Source organism: Mustelus asterias, chromosome 7 (assembly GCF_964213995.1).
Source record: "Mustelus asterias chromosome 7, sMusAst1.hap1.1, whole genome shotgun sequence".
NCBI lineage: Eukaryota > Metazoa > Chordata > Chondrichthyes > Carcharhiniformes > Triakidae > Mustelus > Mustelus asterias.
This window is the reverse complement of record NC_135807.1, coordinates 53,483,026-53,505,289: the sequence shown is the minus strand read 5'-3', so window position 1 is coordinate 53,505,289 and position 22,264 is coordinate 53,483,026. Positions and strand designations below refer to the sequence as shown.

Here is a 22,264-nt window from a genome sequence, read left to right as displayed (position 1 = left end):
ATAGATAGGGTACATTCAGGAGATAGAACCCAGAGCAAAGGGGTACAATCCTAAAAACTGATCAGGAAGCACTTTTTCATGGCAATGGTAGTAAAACATAAAAATCTCCCTCCCCAAAAGGATATCAGGTCAAATAAAATTTACAAGGCAGATTCTGTTGCGAAAGCACATCAAGGGATATGGAGTAAACAGAAAAATGGAGATACTGATCATGATCTGATTTCTGGCAGAACTGGCTTGAAGGACTGAATAGCTGATTAACTACACCATCTATATCATAAAGTTTTATAACCTTATAGTTACTTAAAACTTTTCAGGTTTTGTTAATGTACATTGCGCCATTCGACACTCCAACCCACACTAGAAAAACCTCTGGAGCTGAACATTAAGTTAAGAAAAGGTCACAGATCCACCTCTCCCTTACCATCGCCACTAAATGCTCGAGTAGTTTTATCTCCCCATTAAATGTGCAAGTAGTTATATCAGGCTTCATAAACTCACCCAGAGCCAGGACCTTCCAGAGCTGTTATCTTCACTTTCACTGCTACTTTCTCCCAAAGAATCAAAATCCTCTTTGGAGAAAGACATATTTTAAAAAGTATTTTCCCCTCAAAACTTCAGAACACCTGGTTTATTTGACATGTTTTCCAATAGTCAGTGCTCACAGGGAAACAGTCAACATTCAAGGAATCCAAGTTTACCAAATGTACTATTACAAAGTACATCTATTGATAAATAGTTGTTTATTTGCCAGCATGAAAAATAATTCAACCAATAGAAATCGCAAATCTGTCCCAACCTCTCATCAGAAAGATAAAGATAAAGCTATATGGTCAAAGGCTGACGAGTTTGGACTGATAGCAACAAACAGATCTCCATTAGCAAGAGCACACAGTCCAACGTAGGAAATCAACAAGAACTCGTTAATAATTAGATTAAGTCGCATGTCTTTCACAGGAGCTGTAAAACAAATGCCACCAAGGAGCCATTGTTGATGCTTCTGACTAGTTTTGAAATCATGTTTACTGTTGACGTATTTGTTTTCTCCCTCACAGGTACACACACTTATCAAACCACCCATGGGCAGGGTGAGTGGAAAGTGCTACGCTGCTCTCGCAGAAAGCCTCATGGACATGACAGGTCAAATGACCTGCTCTGTGCCTTCAGAATTCGATGACGAAATAAGAGCTTTCTATGAAGAATTTTGTAAAAACTGTTCACCAAGATTTGCTTTGATTGGAACAAAAAGAGATTGAAAAAGAGTTTTTAAAAAAAGGAAAAAGTCGAAGTGAAAGAAACATCGTCTTGAAGTACGAGTGAACACAATCTTAAAATGAAGTAAACAATCCACAGTTCTATACTCCACACAGAATAATCACTATTGGGAAGTATCTACCAAGAAAGATTAAGACCAAATGTATGGATTGGATAAGCTTACCAAATTGAACAAGCACCAGTTTGGTTCAGCATTCAACTGTCAGAAACGTTAGCTCAAGCTCCGCTGCAGAACTTGGGCACCAAGAATACAAGAACTAGGAGTAGGCAAGCAGCTCCTCAAGCCTGCCATGCCATTTAATATGATCATGGCGGATCTCATCTCGGCCTCAACTCCACTTCTCTATCCATGCACCATAGCCCTTCACACCCTTACTAATTAAAAATCTGTCCACCTCTCCCTTAAAATTACTCAAAGTCCCGACATCCACCACACTTTGGGATAGCGAATTCTACCATTCTAGTGGACACTTTAATGAGGGAATGTGACATTACCAGAGTTGTTGGGTTGGATTTTGCAGTCAGTGGTGTAGCAACAGCACTTGTAGTGACTTCAAAGAAGATGTTCACAAAGATCTAGCGAGCTCTGTCGCACAGGCTTCCCCTTTCTCAACAACAGTTTAAATCTAGGACCATGTCAAGGGGGATCTCCAGGCACCCAACAGCAGCAATGTCAACAAGCAAGGCAAGTGGCCATACATAGTTAAGTATTCTCACAGTCAACTATACGGACATACAAATTAGGAGTAGGGCACTCAAGCCTGTTCCATAAGGTCATCGTTGATCTATTTGTAACTTCAACCCCACATTCCTGCCTAAGCAGCATCCATTTATTTTAAAATTTACATTCTCAAGTTCGCAAAATATAAACAATGATTGGATTAAAAAGTCAAAATAAAGATAAACAAACTTTTTAAAATTTCAAATCTTCAAGGTAATTTACAATGGAGTAGCGAAACATTTACAAGTATAAAACTAACTTTTCAGAGCCAGTGAGGTTTGAAGTAACTTTATATCTAGTCGGTTTAAAAATTCACCCCATTCAACAAAATCAATAAGATTTTCATAGGTTTTTTTCAGCAAGACGAACAGCATAAACAGGAAGCTTTCCCCAATTTGCTGATTGCTTACAAATTGTATTCTGGGTTCCTCAACAGCACACTTGCTGGAGTGCAGAAACTTTGGTGTTTCCATGTTATGCTGCACGTGTGCAGACTCCCAAAGTTGCCTTCGGTTTCGGTGAAGTAATGATGGTGAATGTTGAGTTTCACTATCAATGCAAAACCCAGGCCGTTGTTTAATACTCATCCAAAAAAAGAATCCTGTCGCCTGCCAAAGTGAATGCAAAGATCCAAAACATTTTTAAAAAGGAGCTCCCCCCCCCAGTTTATTGGGCTGTGATGCTAATACATTCATCTCATTTTCTGCACAAAAATTAGATGCCATGTTCCCTGCAAAACAGTGACTTTTCCTAATTGATTGGTTGCAAGTTGTCCCAAAATAAATAGCATGAAAGATAAGTTAATTTATCATCTTCAAATCAACACCATTTCATTAAAATTACTCAAAAAACGTTAAAGTTGTGCATTCTGACTTTTTTGTCCTAACACACAGCTGCCATTTTGCATTTTTAACTTGATTGTTCAAGTCTAGGTCAGAAATGGCTTGGGGAAATTACATCAAACCAGAAACTATCGCTCATTCACATGAATCTTTTTCTAAAGGGCATGAGGCTTCTGTAAGATCTAACCTCTACGCATACCTCGCTTCACTTTGTACTTGGGTGCAGATATCTTTGCTTTAGAATTTCTGCAATTCTAACTGAACATTTCAATGTTTTTAAGCTGGTAGTTTCAAGAATACACGTAACCCATTTTGATTCCTTTATGGTCCACACGTTCACTCTCATGTATTCAAACTTAGGGAAGCATGGATCACAACAGATGGCAAAAATGTCCCTTTTGTTTAGCAAAGTGGAGGGAAAAAATTGGCCCTGGTTTTAATCAATCACTTCCTCACATCTAACCAGCAATGTGGAAAACACCTGGGGCTGTACGCAGAAAGTAGCACAAATCCAACTCATATAATTTCTGCCCTGACAGTAAAGTGATGGAAGAGAGGTCATCAAGTGCCATCAAGCAGCAATTGCTTTACAATAACCTAGTCACTGACACTTCGTTTGGGTTCCGCCAGGGTTACTTAGCTCCTGACCTAATTACAGCCTTGTTTCAAACATGGACAAGAGAGCTGAACTCCAGAGGCAAGGTGAGAATGACTTCCCTTGACATCAAAGCTGCATTTGGCTGTGTGGGGCATCAAGGGGCCCAAGCAAAACTGGAGTCAATGGGAATCGGGGGGGGGATAGTCAACTTGTTGGAGTCATATCTGGCACAGAGAAAGACGACTGTGGTTGGATGTGACCATCTTAGTTCCAGAACATCACTGCAGGAATTCATCTGGGTAATGTCTTAGGTCCACCCATCTTTAGCTACTTCAAAGACCTTCCCTCCATCATAAGGTCAGAAATGGGGCTGTTTGCTCAATGTTCAGTACCATCCACAACTCAGATACTGAAGCAGTCCATGTCCAAATGTAGCATGACCTGAATTTATACAGACTTGGCTGACAAGTGGCAAGTAACATTTGTGCCACACAAGTGCCAGGCAATGACGAGCACTGACAGGGGTCACCACTGATCAGAAACTGAAGTAGACTAGCCATATGAATACTGTGGCTACAACAGCCGGTTAGAGGCTAAGAATCCAGTGGCAAATAACTTGTCTCCTGACTCCCCAAAGCCCATCCACCATCAACAAAGCACAAATCAGGAGTGTGATGGAAGACTCTCCACTTGCCAGGATGAGTGCAGCTCCAACAACACTTAGCTCAACACGATCCAGGACAAAGCAGCCACTTGATTGGAACCCCATCCACAAACAGGTAGAAAATCCTGGAAAATCGCCCCTAACAGCACAATGGATGTACTTGCATCACATGGAATGCAACGGTTCAAGGCAGCAGCTCAGCAACACATTGAGCAATAAATGCTGGCCTAGCCAGAGAAGTGGCATGATGGCACAGTGGTTAGCACTGCTGCCTCTCAGCGCCAGGGACCCGGGTTCGATTCCCAGCTTGGGTCACTGTTTGTGTGGAGTTTGCACATTCTCCCCATGTCTGCGTGGGTTTCCTCCGGATGTTCCAGTTTCCTCCCACAGTCCAAAGATGTATGCGTTAGATGGACTGCCATACTAAAATGCCCCTTAGTGTCAGGGGGACTAGCTAGGATAAATGCATGGGGTTATGGGGATAGGGCCTGGACGGGATTGTGGTCTGTGCAGACTCGATGGGCCGATTGGCCTCCTTTGGCACAGTAGGAATACTATTAAGCCTAAATTCGGTGAACAAATAAACAACATTTTCATTTACAATTTTTCTGCCTGCTTCCCACAACCATCATTAATTCAAGACCAGTATCAAAGAACTAAATCAAAAGCCCTGACAAATCCTGAACACTGTAGTGAGGCTCCTGGAGTTTTGTGGTTTTGTATGGGGTGAATGCCTTCAGCAGAACTGAGTGTTTCCTGAGCTTGAATCAATCAGCCCAAAACAGGTCGAACATATTCACTTGAATCCCTCAACAGAATCAAGGCCGACTGGCCTATAATGCAGCCATCACTGGAAGGGATAGAGGGGAGGAGAAAAATTGACAATTTGAGGCAAAAGGGACAGCAACCAGACTTCCGCAACAGAAGGCAAATACCCTAATTTAATGAGCAACGAGTCAGAGAATAAAATGTGTGCATGCATTTAGTCTTCTTGCATAAACACTGTATTCTTACAATTCTTCAGATTGCAATGCTGCAAGGGTTAAATTTAGCAAGCTGCAGCAAGTCAAAATGTGCTGGTTAATGTTATCATTGTTAAGAACAGTGTATACTCTGTAAAAATGCCTGATCTGTTAAGTGATTGTAATATTGTGATGTGCATTCTGCATGATTAGAACGTAGCCCAACGGAGGCAAAATGCACCATGGATAGATGGGAAGGGGGGGGGGAAATCATCCTGAACATGGCATTTATTTAACCTATATGCAATCTAACATAAGATGCGCAGAGTATATGGTGGGAAATTATCACAATCATTGGCAAAACATAAACTGGTGCCTTCAGAGCCAGAAAACAAAATAATTTCCAAGCTTGTTACTTTTCATGTTACTTCATGCAGATTGTCACAACTATGTCATAGAATGTAGACAGTGATAGACAATTTTATTACTTGTGTTGATGCAAAATCATTTTTGTGCTATTTACCATGCTAGATAACAAGACACCTAGAGCTGGCAAGCAGAGATTATTTTCTAGCTTATTTAGGAGTGAAACACTGGTATTTTAAACCAAGGTCCTACCCAGGATGTGTAACTCTGGCTGCAAGATAGTGAATTTGTGACTTTGTAGTACAGGGCTGGAGCGTTGATGAAAGAAGAGACAGGCCTTTGTAGCTTTGCATCTTGCTACACATCAGGACAGATGCAAGGATGTCAATTCTCAAAGGGAATAACAAATTAAACTATGAGAAAAGGGTGCCAATTGACTGGCTGGCAACTGGACTATGATTGGTGGCGGTGTTGCAATGGAGAATGCACCAGGGAAGAACAAACAGCCAAGCTTTACTTTAAATTCAAACCAGGCATCACCATGGCTTTTGTTTAGTTCGAAAGGTTGCAATGCGTGGACAAGTTCTTCCTGCAGGATAAATTGTTGCTCCCTTTGAGATTTGATATTCTTTCTTCTGTCCAGGTGAGTGCAAGACAAAAAACTTCTACAGCACAAATCTTTTTCAGCAATCCAACAGCATTTTTAAAATGCCATTTTTAAAAAAAAAACAGAAATTCTGACAAATACCAAACAGAGCTAGGCAAGACACTCAAGTTTAGGTCTCAATGCCAAAGCTCTGTAGAACACAAGTTCTACTAAACATTACACTTTAAAATGGTCATGAGAACCTTCAGCATAAACATGGAAATCTTCAACTTAAACATATTCATTTGTTCCCAATACATGCCTTTAATACTGTATAGTAACTCTGGGTAACTAATAATTTGCAGACTGGGCATATAATATGAAACAGAGATAAAGCCAGACTGCGAGACACAGAACTTGCAATCTTAGATTCAATGCCACAAATCAGTTGTTAGACTTGTCAGGAGTTCAAACTTTCAAAAGGAGCCAAAACAAACACTTCCAGATCAGTGGTAATAATTTATTTCTTTATAAAGTGTTTTTTTTTTAATCCTGCAAACATATCCTACCCCAGCTTACTCAGGAACTTGAGACAAACCTATGGTCAATCCTATCAAAATCTCCTTTCGAAACAATATCAAGAGAAAACAAAAATCAGAAAATGACGAGATAGTTACAATATTGCAACACATTTCCACATATAATGACACATTCCGTCTTTATCACAAGACGTTTAAGTATTTTTAAAATCTCAACAAATTGGTGTAATGAGATACCAGATACCTACAGAATAGTCTGAAGTTATAGGTTCAGGCAGAATGGGAGTGATAAAATCTAAATTAACTTTCACTTATTTCCATGCAAAGCAACCACACACTGGCTACTCTTGTGGATCCCGGCAAGGCGGCTGCAGCCTCCTCTTTAGTATCAATAATTATCCATCTGCAAATCATCCAATAGAAATTATGCACACGTGGTCAGAGCCCAAAGCAGATGGGGTCTTTTGTTCGTTCAGGCCAGTGCTGGAAAGGCAGTAATTTGGGTGGAATTACTTTAATTCCCTTCAATTATGGCTGCTATCCCAAATTTAAAACCAGTATAAAAGTTCAATTTAATGCCAAAAATCAAAAAATCATTTGGGCAATGAGTGAACATAAATACAAATAATTTGGAAATTGAACAATAGCCCATAATGGTAAGTTTCGTTTCTCATTTTGATTTCCTTAATTGCACTTCATAGTGTGATTTGCCAAAATAGCACAATGCAACTGACCATTTGATCAGTCTAAATTGAACTAAATCAGTAATTAACAGCTTGTGCAGGACATAAATGACAAATTCTGAAGCTGATCGGTCATGGTACTTCTCTTAAAAAGGTTTCGCCTAGTTTATGATATGCTGAAGAGCAGCACTTGATACTTGAAAACTTTAGTGCCTAACTTAAAGTAACTCAAGGTCAGTAACTTACAAGCAAGGACATTTTTTACTGCAGTGTAACTAATCACTGATGAGAATTAGCTGATCTTTTATGCAGTGATGTAATGTGGTGTAGACCTCTAAGCAGCAACGGATAATATTCAATGTTGTGTTGTTTGGTAACTTGGCTCCATATTTCCCAGGTAAATACTATGCCAACTATGTCTATACTGTTAAGTGCGATATTAAAATGTACTTCAAAATGCAAATACTGTACATCAAGCTTTAAAAAAAATACATTCAGCATTCAACTGGAAGATCCACTGAAACTAGCACACAAATCAGAAATGACAAGAAACTTGCTATTGCCAGTATTTTAGACATGCGTGCGCTGTATGCTCCATTTTAAAATGGAATTCTCCAATTAAACATCTACACTAAAGAGACAGCAAGTTCTGATGCATTACATTCTGATTTTACAGAATAATTAAAAACTAATATAATAGTGTTTTTAAACAAAGTCAGGATGTCCTGAAGTGCTTCACAACCAACAAGTGCTCCTGAAGTATAGTTTATTGCATGAAAATGCAAGATAATGCAGTCTTGAATTAAAATATTTCTCCACTCCAGAAATAAAATGAGCTGTGAGAAAAGTGGAATTGTAAACTATACACCTTTGAAAGTTGTTGAACTTCCGCAGAGTTGAATGGACAGAAATGTCAAATTGGGTCCAATTTCCAAAGGCAGAAATTATTTTCTTTGAAATGCTTCAAGAACAGTGGCAGAATTTAACATAGGCAAATTGTAATGTCAAGCTTGAATACATTTTTTTAAAACTCCATTAGTAATGAAGGTATAAATAGACTTGTTAAAATCCAATTAAATCTCTTAATTTAATTAGAGAACGAGTCAGCGCTTGGGTACAGAGTAGAATTTCCAAGTTGTCAAGTATCAAAGGAATCCCAAATGACCATCCTTTATGAGGAGCCTCAAACAGCAAGATTCAAAGCATTAATGAGTGGCAAAAATCTCAGTCATGCCAAACTCAATTCTATCTTCAAGCCTCAATGATTACACACAAAACACAATGATTTTCCAGCAAGAGTCACTAGACAGCAATCAGGATTCTGAACATTAGCAGATTCTTCCAAGTGCATCAAGACTGGCGAGCTCAGCGACACCACAATGCACATATTTAATACAAGGCTACTGAAGTGACACAAATGTCAAAGCGAGAAGATTTACAGGTAGATGCACAATTATTAAATATTTACTGTGATTTGTGTTTGAAACAAACCCAATAAAATATCTTAATGGGTCCCTGTCAAATTCTGGTAACTTGCCAAGAGTCCTTTCTCTGCTTGCCAGTTTAATTAATTTTGGCAGGCTAAACGGCAAAGACAAATCTGATCCCGTCTTCATTCAGCACAACAGTAGCAGCAATACTTCTAACAATTTAATACTAGCAAATGTAGTGAACATCACACAACTCATGCTTGACTCCTCAAACTGAACTATGCTCCCTTAGGTCATCTCAAACAGTCTTGCGCGACGAAGGAAAAATTCAGTCAGGATTCAAGCTCTTGATTGCAATCCAGTGATCCCTGCTGTAAAGGGTGTTTGCGTGGAAAGGATTAAAATAACCAGCACTACAACAAGGTTGGTGGTCTCATTATGCTGGAAATAGGCAACCTTTCTTTCCTCCTCTAATCCGCTGTGGAAACTAGGCAAGACCCAGTGCTTGGTACAATGAACATGGCTCTTTTTCATTCAAGTTTGGAAAACTTTACTGTCTAATCATGCAGTCTTGAAAGAGTTAGATTTGCTAGTGTCATTCTTGCTCCTGAACTGACCACCACAATCTAGAGACTTAATTACTGGTTTGAAAAAAATAACGGAAATGTTCAATCTAGCAGCACCGAAGTGTACTGAAAACTTTCAACAATCTCAGCTAGAGATGTAACCTACTACCCAGTTTCAATGCCAACGTACAATTCCCCAAATTCCTCTTTAACTCTTGCGAAGCTGAAACTTATATTTTTGCCTGCAAGACATTATTTCAGTATATTTATAAGGAATCACACATTCCATTCCAAAAGACCATAAGAAATAGGAACAGGATAGGCCGTTCAGTCCTTTGAGCCTCCTCCTACATTCAATAGGATCATGGCTGATCTGACGTTCCTACATACTTCTGTAACAAAGTGGAAAAAAATTAAATTCTTGTTTAAAGGCCATAGAAATAGAAACATAGAAAAACTACAGCACAAAACAGGCCCTTCAGCCCCACAAGTTGGGCCGAACATATCCCTACCTTTTAGGCCTACCTATAACACTCCATCCTATTAAGTCCCATGTACTCATCCAGGAGGCTCTTAAAAGACCCTATTGAGTTTGCCTCCACCACCACTGACGGCAGCCGATTCCACTCGCCCACCACCCTGTGTGAGAAAAACTTCCCCAAACATTTCCCCTGTACCTACCCCCCAGCACCTTAAACCTGTGTCCTCTCGTAGCAGCCATTTCCACCCTGGGAAAAAGCCCCTGAGAGTCCACCCGATCTATGCCTCTCAACATCTTATATACCTCTATTAGGTCTCCTCTCATCCTACGTCTCTCCAAGGAGAAAAGACTGAGCTTCCTCACCCTATCCTCTTAAGGCATGCCACTCAATCCAGGCAACATCCTTGTAAATCTCCTCTGCACCCTTTCAATCTTTTCCACATCCTTCCTGTAATGAGGTGACCAGAACGGAGCACAGTACTCCAAGTGGGGTCTGACGAGGGTCTTATATAGCTGCATCATTATCCCCGGACTCCTAAACTCAATCCCTCGATTGATAAAGGCCAGCACACCATACGCCTTCTTAACCACCTCCTCCACCTGCGGGGCCAATTTTAGAGTCCTATGGACCCAGACCCCAAGGTCCTTCTGATCCTCTACAGTACTAAGAGTCTTTCCCTTTATATTGTACTCCTTCATCCCATTTGACCTGCCAAAATGGACCACTACGCATTTATCTGGGTTGAAGTCCATCTGCCACTTCTCCGCCCAGTCTTGCATCCTATCTATGTCCCTCTGTAACTTCTGACATCCCTCCAGACTATCCACAACCCCACCAACCTTCGTGTCAAAGAACAAAGAACAAAGAACAGTACAGCACAGGAAACAGGCCCTTCGACCCTCCAAGCCTGTGCCGCTCCTTGGTCCAACTAGACCAATCGTTTGTATCCCTCCATTCCCAGGCTGCTCATGTGACTATCCAGGTAAGTCTTAAACGATGTCAGCGTGCCTGCCTCCACCACCCTACTTGGCAGCGCATTCCAGGCCCCCACCACCCTCTGTGTAAAAAATGTCCCTCTGATATCTGAGTTATACTTCGCCCCTCTCAGCTTGAGCCCGTGACCCCTCATGATTGTCACCTCCGACCTGGGAAAAAGCTTCCCACTGTTCACCCTATCTATACCCTTCATAATCTTGTACACCTCTATTAGATCTCCCCTCATTTTCCGTCTTTCCAAGGAGAACAACCCCAGTCTACCCAATCTCTCCTCATAGCTAAGACCCTCCATACCAGGCAACATCCTGGTAAACCTTCTCTGCACTCTCTCTAACGCCTCTGGTAGTGCGGCGACCAGAACTGGACGCAGTACTCCAAATGTGGCCTAACCAGCGTTCTATACAGCTGCATCATCAGACTCCAGCTTTTATACTCTATACCCCGTCCTATAAAGGCAAGCATACCATATGCCTTCTTCACCACCTTCTCCACCTGTGTTGCCACCTTCAAGGATTTGTGGACTTGCACACCTAGGTCCCTCTGTGTTTCTATACTCCTGATGACTCTGCCATTTATTGTATAACTCCTCCCTACATTATTTCTTCCAAAATGCATCACTTCGCATTTATCCGGATTAAACTCCATCTGCCACCTCTCCGCCCAATTTTCCAGCCTATGTATATCCTGCTGTATTGCCCGACAATGCTCTTCACTATCCGCAAGTCCAGCCATCTTCATGTCATCCGCAAACTTGCTGATTACACCAGTTACACCTTCTTCCAAATCATTTATATATATCACAAATAGCAGAGGTCCCAGTACAGAGCCCTGCGCAACACCACTGGTCACACACCTCCAGCCGGAAAAAGACCCTTCGACCACTACCCTCTGTCTCCTATGGCCAAGCCAGTTCTCCACCCATCTAGCCACTTCTCCTTGTATCCCATGAGCCTTAACCTTCTTAACCAACCTGCCATGTGGGACTTTGTCAAATGCCTTACTGAAATCCATATAGACGACATCCACGGCCCTTCCTTCATCAACCGTTTTTGTCACTTCCTCAAAAAACTCCACCAAATTTGTAAGGCACGACCTCCCTCTTACAAAACCATGCTGTCTGTCACTAATGAGATTGTTCCGTTCTAAATGCACTACATCCTGTCTCTAAGAATCCTCTCCAACAACTTCCCTACCACGGACGTCAAGCTCACCGGCCTATAATTTCCTGGGTTATCCCTGCTACCCTTCTTAAACAACGGGACCACATTCGCTCTCCTCCAATCCTCAGGGACCTCACCCGTGTCCAAAGAAGCGACAAAGCTTTCCGTCAGAGGCCCAGCAATTTCATCTCTCGTCTCCCTGAGCAGTCGAGGATAGATGCAATCAGGCCCTGGGGGTTTGTCAGTTTTAATGTTCCCTAAAAAACCTAACACTTCCTCTCTTGTAATGGAGATTTTCTCTAACGGGTCAACACCTCCCTCCGAGACACTCCCGGTTAACACGCCCCTCTCCTTCGTGAATACCGATGCAAAGTATTCATTTAGGATCTCCCCTATTCCCTTGGGTTCTAAGCATAATTCCCCTCCTTTGTCCCCGAGAGGTCCGATTTTCTCCCTGACAACTCTTTTGTTCCTAACGTATGAATAGAATGCCTTAGGATTCTCCTTAATCCTGCCTGCCAAGAACATCTCGTGACCTCTTTTTGCCCTTCTAACTCCCCGTTTGAGTTCTTTCCTACTCTCTCTGTATTCCTCCAGAGCTCCATCTGTTTTCAGTTGCCTGGACTTAACGTACGCCTCCCTTTTCATTTTAATCAGATCCTCAATTTCCCTGGTTATCCACGGCTCTCGAATCCTACCTTTCCTATCTTTCCTTTTTACAGGCACATGCCTATCCTGCAGCCTTATCAATAGTTCCTTAAAAGACTCCCACATGCCAGACGCGGACTTACCCTCGAACATCCTCTCCCAATCAACATCCACCAAATCCTGCCTAATCCGGCTATAGTCAGCCTTCCCCCAATTTAGCACCCTGCCCATGTCGTCGGCAAACTTACCAATCCATCCCTCCACTTCCTCATCCAGGTCATTTATGAAAATGACAAACAGCAAGGGTCCCAAAACAGATCCCTGGGGCACTCCACTGGTGACCGACCTCCATTTAGAAAAAGACCCCTCTATACCCACTCTCTGCCACCTTTGGGCAAGCCAGTTCTGGATCCACAGGGCAGCAGCCCCTTGGATCCCATGCCCTCTCACTTTTTCTAGAAGCCTTGCATGGGGGACCTTACCAAACGCCTTGCTAAAATCCATATAAACCACATCTACTGCTTTCCCTTAGTCAATGTGTTTAGTCACATTTTCGAAGAACTCCACCAGGCTCGTAAGGCACGATCTGCCTTTGACAAAGCCATGCTGAGTATTCTTGAGCATACTAAACCTCTCTAAATGCTCATAAATCTTGTCCCTCAGGATCTTCATCAGCTTACCAACCACTGAGGTTAGACTCACCGGTCGGTAATTTCCTGGGCAATTTCCATGTGGACAAAGTTCACAACTGTTCTTAAGAAAATATGCAAAGACTAATTTTCTGCTATTTCTCCAGCATGTTTTTTTTTTCTATTATCACATATGTAATAAGAAATGCCTTAATTCACAATGTTGCTGGAAAAAACGGATTGCAGTTTATCCGTTACTCTACTACATGTTTTCTATCCTGTGCTTTACTTTGTTTCATTTAGAAATATACTTGCAATGCCCTACTTCAAGAATTTAAATCCTTTGACCCAGCAAAGTATAAATAAGAGATTGACAACCTGTAGCCACTCCAGCAATTTGCTAATATTATACCCAATCTAAAATATGTTACAGACTTAAAGCGAAGTTCAATATCAGAAGTTCCTTTTTAATTTTTTAAAAATGCTTCAACTTGGCACCTATTTTGAAATTTGCTATTTTAAACTCAATATTGGTGACATAAGTGAGGTGGAGTTACTAAATGTCCACTATCATGGTGAAAATGGGGAAGGGTTGGGGAATAAAAACGCAAACAGTGGAAGTTAAGTCAGTGCACTTTAAGTCAGGCACTTTTTTCAGGCCAACAGAACTGAATTGAAGCACAAATAATCAGACAGAAGAGGGAATATTTTAAAAAGCTTGGGAGTTTAAATCTTCAAGAGTTTACTGCATGCAGGAATAAGACCCAATAGTTTAAACTGCTCCCTTTCTGGGGCGGAAAGATTGTTTGGCATTCATTAACAATGACCATGTCTTTAAAAGGGTGCTAGTGATGTTATTAAGCTCTAACTTTCTATTGCAAATTACATTTAATGGTCAATTAATGTGCAAATCCAACAAGCTCTTAAAAATAACCTGATGGCCAAGGGCAAGATTCTGCTTCTACAAAGCAAACACTGGGAGACATGTAAACAGACATCCTAAAGGGGCTGTCTTCAGAGGAGACCATAAACAGGGACTGCTGCTCTCCTGAAAATTCTAAATATCAGCCACGCAAAGACTCTACAGATGCTCATTTACATTCACACAATCTAAGAGCTTTACTTTTGGGGAACGCACACTAGTTCAGGTTCCTATTTAGACAGAATACCACAACCTTGCCCACAATCCATAGGAAATGAGATTGGTGGATGAACTAAAAATAGATTTCCTAGCAATCCGACACATTTTGTGATGATGCAAAGCAGAAATTATCAATACTGACTATCTCGCAATCAAATTGCTAAACTCATAGCATTTCAGATTGAGAATATCTCCCGGTTGGAAAATACTTGAAGTATGACTGGAATCCATGCAAAACAAAGTACAAGGTTCAAGAATGTTAGAGTTCTTTAAGATCCCTTTTTTCCACAGAGGCATAGGGCCACTAACCCTAATTGAGATGCAAAACCAGAAAGAAACTCCACATCAAGCTGATCAGGTATCAACACCTGCAAAACATCAGCAACCCAATCAATGCCTGACGTCAGAACTGCTTCACTTTTGTGCAAACTGCTCACAAGTCACTTGTTACAACACATTACTGTGACATATGTAAATAGCAGCACATTTGAAATACTATTCATAATTGCAAACATTGCAACTTCACATAGAATTAAAACAAATTTATGGCATGGAAACGAGCAAGTAAACTTAGACCAACAGAACACAACTCATACAATATTTCACATTTGAGTTTCCTTTAAATCCAAAGGACAACAGCTACGTTGGGAACTCTTCATATATAAAACACTTGGGCCAGTTTGCTTCAATCCTTAGAATAATTATACTTATTTACTAATTCCTCGGGGAGATGTTGGCTCATAAGTTTTGCAAGTAATTCCTCGACTACATTTTCCTCCTCCAATTATCTTAGTTTATCTTTCTCTTGAAGACAGCAGGGCATACTTAAGTATCATTCCATCGTTAACAGCAAGCCTCTGTTGCCGCAAGCAGATGGCAATTCCTTAGGTGGACAGCAACCACTGTTCTGAAAGCCTTTCTAATTGAGAGAGTTCACTGAGGCTGCCCTGCCTGGCATCTGTAAACAAGTACTTCCATCTGGGACTGCTGAATAGCAACTGATGCTTGGAATCCTGCTGCTTCCACCCCACAGCCAGTCTAGCCACACACACACACACGATCAACTCTAATGGCCCGCTGTGACTCTAGCCGATCACCAACACAATAGTGGCAAACGGTTCTTTCTTAATAAAGAGCTGGAAAAAGTCAAGTACAAGAATTTTGTGTATGAACGTGCAGGAATGCTATAATTGGACGAACTACTGATACAGTCAGGGAACGTGTTTCTCTGCTTATCTGCACAGCCCTAAATATTCTATTTGCGGTCATTTAACTATTTGGTACAACCAAAAGTCAATGTAACTCATGATCGCGGTGGATCCAAAATGATCAAGACACGTGTCATCTGTAATAGTGCCATATCTCATTAACACAACTATCAAAATAGGCTGCGGGTCAAACGACCCAATTAAGATATAAAAGGTGAATTTGAAAAGCAGAAATTACAACTTCACTGTAACACATGCATCACTGCGTTTTCCGAACAGCGAACCATGCACTGTGAATAGGTGCCATCTTAACAACGCAGAAGAAAGTAATAAGCAGTGTGTGTGTGAGTGTACATTGACTGGGGAGCCCTGTTACACACAGCAGACACTTGTGTGTGTGTGTGCATCCTGGAGACGGACTCTGGATGGGTGAGGTGGCAACCGCCAACAGCCCAGGGAAGGGGAAAGAAAGACAGCTAACTCACACAACCCACACCTTCTTTAAAGAGAAAACAGGTTGAAAACGTTGAGAAGTGAAGTGAATGAAAAGCATAAGTACGCAAGATTTAAAATTTTTCAAAAGTAGTGGTGGTGGGGAGGGGTAAGAGCTGGCGTTGCCAGGGGTGGGGGAGTGGTGATGGGAACCGTTAGCCCGGGCACTGAGGGTGGATTAGGGGGACAGCAGGGTGCCTCTTACCTTGGCTGTGTGTGAGGGAGAAGGCAGAGTGCTGAAACTTGTCCGCTCAGCGCTGTCAGTGAGCCGCGGCCACTCCGACACAAGCGAAAGTGATACATTGGCTTTGGAACCTTCTGTTTCCTGTTCGCCTTCCCAGGGCCACGTGACCCGCTCTGCTCGCGCACTGGCTCCGTGCGCGTGCGCGTGCGCGTGCCCGGCCGGCTGAGGCAGGGGGCGCGCGGCGGGCTGGGCTGGGGAATGTTGTCCCAGCTCTTCCAACCCAGCAAGAAATATTACTCTCGACTTTTGCACAGCTTCAGCCTGGGGCTGGGGAATGATTATTTAATATTGTGTGTGCGACAGCAGGTCTGTTTTTCCTATCCCAGCGCCCCCCCCCCTCAAAGACAATCATCTCTCCCTCAATGCCAGTAAAACTAAGGAGATAGTCATCCACTTCAGAAAAACATGCCCCTTGTCTGCATCAATGGGGATGATATGGAAATGCTCCAATAGTTTCAAGTTTCTAGATGTCCAGATCACCAACAACCTGTCCTGGTCCCTCCATGTCGATGCTATAGTTAAGAAAGCCCACCAATGCCTCTACTTTCTCAGGAGACTAAGGAAATTTAGCACGTTTGCTACAATTCTCAACAGTTTTTACAGGTGCACCATTAGAAAGCATCCTTTCCAGATGTATCACAGCTTGGTATGGCTCCTGCTCTGACCAAGACCGCAAGAACAATAAACTATAAAAGGTTGTCAACATAGTCCAGTCCATCACTCAAACCAGCCTCCCATTCATTGACTCCGTCTACACTTCCTGCTGCCTCGGAAAAGTAGCCAGCATAATTAGCCCCAAGCACCCTGGACATACTCTCTTCTACCTCCTATCAGAAAAGAGAGACAAAAGTCTGAGATCACACGCCAACTGTCTCAAGAACAGCTTCTTCCCTGCTTCCCTTTGAGTGGTCCTACCTTATATTAAGTTGACCGTTCTCTACACCCTGGCTATGACTGTAACACAAAATTCTGCACCCTCCTTTCCTTCTACCCTATGTACTGTATGAACGATATGCTTTGTCTGTATAACACACAAGAAACAATACTTTTCACTGTATACCAATACATGTGACAATACTAAATGAAATCAATAAACGCATCCTATATTAGCATCCCCCCACCCTAACAGTATAAATCTCATCCTATTTTCTTTGTCTTCAGCTCTGACAAAGGGTCATCCAGAGTAAAAATGTTGGCTCCATTCTCTCTCCACAGATGCTGTCAGACCTGCTGAGATTTTCCAGCATTTTCTGTTTTTGTTTCTGATTCCAGCATCTGCAGTAATTTGCTTTTATTCAATAATAAACAGCTCAACTTTCTATCGGGAAAGTTCTACAATTAAAAATTACCAAGGGTGAATGAGGGTGTGTCATTTGGCAATGTTAAATCCTTGTTCACTCACTCTCTGTGATGATCAAAATACATGAGATAGGTGGGAGGATAACAATTTGCATAACACTTTAGTTTGGCATCAGCAAGAGTATCTCATGACTTTAGGAAAGACTGAAGAGAGAGTGCAGAAGAGATTAATCAGGGTGGTTCCTAGGATAAGGAAGTTCATTTATGAGATAAATTGGAGGCTGAGAGGCAGTGGTGTTGTGGAAAATTTTGAGGTGCAGGAGCGCTAAGAAAATATGCCACCATTTCATTTCTAAATCTACTATTACATTGTTTTCCTATGTATTAATAATTTCAGTCCCCCAAAATCAATAAACTATGCTTTTTGAGTAAATGATATTAATTCTGGTGGGCAGTAGGTATCTTATTCTGAACTGCGTGGGATTTGGAGTCATTAGTTTTAGAGTAACTAAAATTTCATTATGCAACGTTTTACAGGGAAAGTATCCGTTATCCAAAATCCTCGGGGTTGATCACATCTTGGATTTCAGATACTTTCAATTTTTGGATACATCATACAGGACAAGGCCGACTTACATTACAGTAGCCTAAGCCTAGGCAGGGTATAGTGTAAAGTCAATAAAATGGCTGGAAAATCAAGATGTTTCACTGAGTAATAAATGCAGGGCACCTGTAATGATTTGCAACCCATGACACCATCTGCAATTCTGCTTGTAGGAGAGGGTTCAGACTTAGCGTATTGATGTACTGTGCTGGGAGGCATTCTTGATTGGTTCTTCTGGGGGCTGGGGGGTAAACAGTGAAAACATTGTTCTTTACCAAGAATTTAGCAATGGGAAATACTTAGTATTTGTCCAGGAGCAATATAAATTTACAGTTTTCTTCAAGTCTAACTATCCAAGTTCAACTACTGTTGAAGAACAGATATGTAAGCAGATTCTGGATAGATGTAGAAATAATAGGGTTGTTGTAGTGGGAGACTTTAATTTTCCTCATATTGACTGGAAATCCCTTAGGGCTAGGGGTCCGGATGGAGGAATTTGTTAAGTGTGTCCAGAAAAGGTTTTTTGTAACAATATGTAGATAGTTGGACTAGAGAGGGGGCTATACTGGACCTGGTACTATGAAATGAGTCCGGCCAGGTCATCAAAGTTGCAGTGGGGGAACATGTGGTGAACAGTGACCACAATTCCATAAGTTTTCGGATACTCATGGAAAAGTACAAGTGTTGTCCGAGGGTTAAGGTGCTAAATTAGGGGAAGGCTAACTACAACCGGATTAGGAAGGATTTGGGGGCTGTTATTTGGGAGAGACTGAGGGTAAATCCACATCTGTCATGAGGAAGCCTTTTAAGGAGCAGTTGATTGGAATGCAGGATAGGCATGTGCCTGTGAAAAGGAAGGATAGGAAAGGCAGGATTCAGGAGCCGTGGATGACCAGGAAAATTGCAAGCCTGGTCAAAAAGAAGAAGGATGTATACATAAAGTCGAGGCAACTAAAAGCAGATGAAGAACTTGAAGAATACAGGGAAAGTAGAAATAACTCAAACAGGGAGTTAGGAGGGCAAAAAGGGATCATCAAATGTCCTTGACAGGCAGGATTAAGGAGAATCCCAGGGCATTCCATACATATATTAGGAACAAGAGGGTAGCTAGAGAAAGAGTTGGTCCACTCAAGGACAAAGGAGGGAAATTATGCGTAGAACCAAAGGAAGTGGATGCGATTCTTAATGAATACTTTGCATTGGTACTCACAGACGAGAGGGACACGTTGATTGATGGTATCTCAGAGGGGTGTGTAAACCTTCTAGAGCAAGTCATCATTACTTGGGAAGAAATGTTAAGTGTATTAAAAAGCATTAAGGTAAACAAATCCCCAGGGCCTGATGGCATCTATCCCAGATTACTGAGGGAGACAAGGGAGGAAATTGCTGGGCATCTAACAGAAATCTTTGTTTCCTTGTTGGCTACAGGTGAGGTCCCAGAGGATTGGAGGATGCCAATGTTATCCCATTATTTAAGAAAGGTAGCAAGGATAACCCGGGTAATTATAGGCCAGTGATCTTGATGTCAGTGATAGTGAAATTGTTGGAGAAGATTCTTAGGGATAGAATCTATACACATTTGGAATGGAATGGTCTTATTAGTGACAGACAGCGTGGTTTTGTATGAGGGAGGTCTTGTCTCATTAATTTGATTGAGTTTTTTGAGGAGGTGACAAAAATGATTGACAAGGGAAGGGCTGTGGTTGTTGTCTACATAGGCTTTAGTATAACATTTGAGAAGGTCCCTCATGGCAGGCTGGTGCAAAAGGGTAATTCACACGGGATCAAGGGTGAACGAGCTAGATGGATTCAGAACTGCCTTGGCCATAGAAGACAGAGGGTAGCGGTGGAAGGGAGTTTTTCTGAACGGAGGTCTGTAATTAGTGGTGTTCCACAGGGATCAGTGCTGGAACCTTTGTTGTTTGTAATATATATAAATGACTTTTCTGATTAGCAAGTTCGTGGAATATACTAAGATTGCTGGAGTTGTGGATAGTGATGAAGATTGTCAGAGGATACAGCAGGATATAGAGAGACTGGAAAATTGGGGGGGGAAATGGCAGATGGAATTTAATCTGGACAATGCAAGGTGATGCATTTTGGTAGATCCAATTCAGGTGGGAGCTATAAAATAAATGGCAGAACCACCAGGAGCATAGACACACACACACATCTGAAGCACAGGTCCACAGATCCTTAAAGGTAGCAGCACAGGTGGAAAAGGTGGTGAAGAAAGCATATGGTATGCTTGCCTTCATCTGCCGGGACATTGAGTATAAATATTGGCAAATTATGTTACAGTTAGATAAAACGTTGGTTAGACCACATTTGGAATACTGTGTTCAGTTCTGGTCACCACACTACCAGAAGGACGTGGAGGCTTTGGAGGGAGTACAGAAAAGGTTTACCAGGAGGCTGGCTAGTATGGAGAGTATTAGTTTTGAGGAGAGATTGAATAAACTGGGATTGTTCTCCCTGGAAAGATGGAGGCTGAGGGACGACCTGATACAAGTTTATAAAATAATGAGGGGCATAGATAAGGTGAACAGTTGCCAGGGCAACTGGAATCTTTCCCAGGGCAGAAATGACAATTACAAGGCGGCACAAGTTCAAGGTAAGGGGGGAAGAGATGTGCAAGGGAGGTTTTTTTACATAGCGGTGATGGGGGCCTGGAATGCACTACCAAGTGAGGTGGTTGAGGCAGACACGTTAGCAACATTTAAGACTTATCTGGATATACCTGCTAACAGGTGGGGAATAGAGGGATACAGGCGGTTGGTCTAGATAGGGCAACGTGATCGGCACAGGCTTGGTGGGCCAAAGGGCCTGTTTCTGTGCTGTACTGTTCTTTGTACCCAATAATGCACACATGCCTCTGGTATAAAGTGGTTGTGAAACCAATCAGAAAACATGTCCCTGGTTGCCCAGGCTCTGTTATTGGCAAAATAGTGAACAGGTAATGTCTGAATACCGTAGAGGCTCCTTTGGTATTTGCTCTTCCCAATTACAGCCAATTTACATTGTGTGTGCCAGCACAATGGCACAACCAAGGACAGTTGACCTATCCTTAGCACCCTTAACACCATTTGGTGCAATCTCCTCAGCTGTTGCTTGTGTTTTCTTAGAGGCGCATCACTAGAACAGACTCATTTCATCAGCATTGTCAATTCTCTCAGGCAAAAGGCTTCTCTCATCTGAAGCTAGCATAGCAAACTCATCAATAGCTTTTCCAACAGCCTCATGATCTGTATAGGTTATTTCACCTCAAACTTTGAAATGCTTGATTCCATGACATTTCTTGAATTTCTGCAACCAACACTTCGCAATCGTGACTCTTGTCTTTGAGTCCTCTGCCAATTGGTGACATTGCAGTCATATGGATTGTGACATATGGTCTTGGACCCCAAAGTGTCGGGGTAGGGGGGGGAGTGTCAATATAGACTGTCAGAATGAGTGCTGATATCCTGCTTCTGAAAATTCTTGAGCGTGTTGATGTTATAATTACGTTCATTTGATTGAATCCTCACTCACATTCTACAATACCGCTTGGAATTACTTGTGTGCAATTTATTGGGCATAAATTGTGAGGAATGTGTTGTCCAGCTTCCCCCACATTGAATGCAGAAGTAAATGGCAATTTATACTGCTTGCAGAAACAAGCTGTTGTCAATTCTTCATAACCACGTGGCATTTCAGCTGGCCAATATCCTTTGTCAAAAACACGCAATTGATTGATCAGAGATGCATAAATAGATTGGGCTGCAGAGGCTGAACAAGAGCCTTTCAATGACCTGGTTGTGAACGTGTGATTTTCTAAATTATTAACACGACCGATAAGAAACTGCTGATAGTTGAAGCTGATAATCTTGCTGTTGCTCCTGATTGGGACCATTCTAAACTTTTCCTGTGCAGCTGCAACTTTGGCCTCAAGAGTTTTTTGTGCCAGGTTGTTCTTTCAGTCTGCGCAAAAAGAGTGTGCTGCAAAGGATCTGCATACACAATCATTGTCGTGCAAGCACTCCGAGACCATGCCAAGTTCAAGTGATTGTCACACATCGGAGCTAAGTCTAAGAGAAACTGTTCTGAGGAAATTCTCTTGAACAGACAGACCCTCATAGGTTTCCCTGTC

General features: G+C 41.9%; 1 protein-coding gene across 1 annotated transcript in view; it reads right to left on the bottom strand.

The window, feature by feature from the left end:
• Window positions 1-16,402, bottom strand: part of lpin2 (lipin 2) — a 90,932-nt gene extending 74,530 nt beyond the window's left edge. Inside the window, exon 1 of the mRNA XM_078216068.1 lies at window positions 16,194-16,402. The gene's annotated coding sequence lies outside the window, so the exon portion shown is untranslated. The remainder of the gene's footprint in view (window positions 1-16,193) is intronic.
• Between the last annotated feature and the right edge of the window lie 5,862 nt (window positions 16,403-22,264).